Source organism: Pteropus vampyrus, unplaced genomic scaffold (assembly GCF_000151845.1).
Source record: "Pteropus vampyrus isolate Shadow unplaced genomic scaffold, Pvam_2.0 Scaffold4083, whole genome shotgun sequence".
Lineage (NCBI taxonomy): Eukaryota > Metazoa > Chordata > Mammalia > Chiroptera > Pteropodidae > Pteropus > Pteropus vampyrus.
The window spans coordinates 1-2370 of NW_011892864.1; the positions used below are offsets into that span (position 1 = coordinate 1).

Consider the following 2370-nt stretch of genomic DNA (forward strand, 5'->3'; position numbering starts at 1 on the left):
AGTCTACATTCAGGGGGACAACTGGCTGTTTGCTGTTACTGTTATTTTCAATTATTCTAATCATGGTACTAGACACCAATTTTAACAAACAGCTTCTCAAGAAAACAGTAGAACCTACCTGATCACGGAGCTACCCATTTTTTAAAATCCTAGTATACAGATTGTTTTACTAATAATTTATGCTGATTAAGAAATTGTTCAAACCAAAAGCCTGTATTACAAATATTTCCATTATACAGTTAGATAATCATATACCTAAGAAATGCCTCTTAACTGGTTCAATCATTATGAACCACATCAAAACTTCAACATGAATAAGAAAACCTGAGCATTTATTTCACTGATTTACAGAAGTAAATCAAACAAACTACTCAAAACATTTAGCAATCCAGACCTTCTCATCCATTACTTGAAAAAATTAAGTTAAAGCATTGTCCCTGATGCACAATTATTATTTTGCTTAGAAAAACATATACCATAAGCTTAGGTCGCACTGGCATACACACGACAAGGGTGAAAAACAAAGAATAAAAACTGGATTAACTTTTTTCAAGAGGAAACAAAGTTGTGTCGAAAACTGTTAAGAAAGTACAATTTCGATGGCCATCAGCCTTGATCTCTGCTCTTCAGTCAATTCATCTTAAACATACTCTATAATAAAGTGGACTTCACTAACTCAGAATTTCTGTCTGATACATCCACCAGTCACAAGCTGACAACCAGTCAATTGTACCATTACCTTGGTTTTAAAAAGTGGGATAAGACTTAAAGTTTACTTGCTTTTTTGAAGAAAAGCATAACTGCTTTCAAGTACTACAGAATTTGATTTCACACAAATGCCATACTAGTTCTGATCGATTGTATCTAGTCAGTTATTTTATTTAGCCGGTATTACGTATTAATTAAAACAATTTCAAGTTTAGAAACTCTGTTAGCCAAGCAAACTCAGCATACAGGTTTGTTTTCTGATAAACTCTACTGATTACAAAGTTAAAAATTACTACAAATGCCTTAACTGAATTTCTTTTTTGAAATTCTATTTTGGACTTATTTGGTCAGAATGCCTCTTCTTCCAAAAGATACAAATTAGTGACATTCCACAGCCTTACATTTAACAATTAATTGTCGGGGGCATCTCGACCTTTCCCCACACTTATTTTTACCTTCTCCAGCCTCTCGAAGTATTCCCTGAGGAACGCCATGGGTCTCTCCGGCCGAGCAGTGCACAACTGCACAATAGAGTCCTTCAGCAGGGCCTGAATGTTGTGCTTCTGCACGTACAGCTCACATTCCCGGAGGCTGCGCTCCTCTTCACTGGCGGCGGTGCTGCCAGACGCCATGGTTCTCTGTGAGGAAACACACGCACAGACAGACAGACAGACAGACACACACACACACACACACACACACACACACACACACACGCTTATGTCAACTATTTACAAAAGGCAAATACCAATTTGGCTTTTTTTCTTCCTAAGTTTTTTTTTTTTCAAAGGAGGTGGGGACTAGAGAATAAGATATGTAAAGAAAGAGGATTCTTCCAAAGAAGTGCTTCATTCAGTTCCTGCTGCAGGATCTACGTTCTGCAGGCAGCAACAGTAAGAGGCAAGAACCTCAGCTCCAGGAGGAAGCATGAGACACTATCCCCTGCAGAGGCGGGCTGCTGGGGAGTCGGGCCCTTAAGAGAATTTCATTCAGTCCTCCCCCTGCAAAAGAAATCATGATGACGTGGGAAGTGTGTAAATGGTAAACAGGACAGAGAATTACAAGGGCGCAGAAGTAGGCTCTAAGTGAAAGCAAATAAGCACAATGAAGAACAGCTGACATTACCTATAGGTAAGTCCAATCCCAGAAGACTGTCCTAATGTCACCTGGCAAACCACTGGAGCAAAGGATCTGATTAGCCAACTACTAGCATAATCAAAAAAATTTAAAGCACAATAGGAACGCCAGATGAGTTTTTAAAACCTTTTATTCCAGACTCTTACTAGATTCTAAACCTAAATTATAACACGCTTACCCACTGGTAAAAGGGAAAATCCCTACTTAAAAAAAAGAAATTTACCAAGTAAATTAAAAAATTTGGACAGGAAAATGTTTAAACATTTTCTTCATCTGGACAGGAAAATATTAAAGTACTATAAATTTTAAACTTACAAGATTCAACAGGTAAACTGTATTTACTGAATTTTAGAGGTTTCAAATCACCTTGATGTGAAGTAAAATAGATAATAATGGGCAGCTAACCTTACCCTGGAATTGAAAGCTTATTAATTTAAAAACAGTCATAAACTGCTTTCCTTCTTATTCCTAGTTATTAAACAATTAAGATTTGAAGATAAAAGCAAGTTCTCTCTACTCTGCAAA

The 2370-nt window shown here is 37.0% G+C and overlaps 1 long non-coding RNA gene across 4 annotated transcripts in view; it reads right to left on the minus strand.

Annotated features, from left to right (window-relative positions):
• Positions 1-1260: 1260 nt before the first annotated feature.
• LOC105310471 overlaps positions 1261-2370 on the minus strand; it is a 2796-nt gene continuing 1686 nt past the window's right edge. For all 4 annotated transcript variants that reach the window (XR_002778565.1, XR_002778564.1, XR_897503.2 and 1 more), the window contains exon 3: positions 1261-1346. This is a non-coding gene — a long non-coding RNA (uncharacterized LOC105310471). The remainder of the gene's footprint in view (positions 1347-2370) is intronic.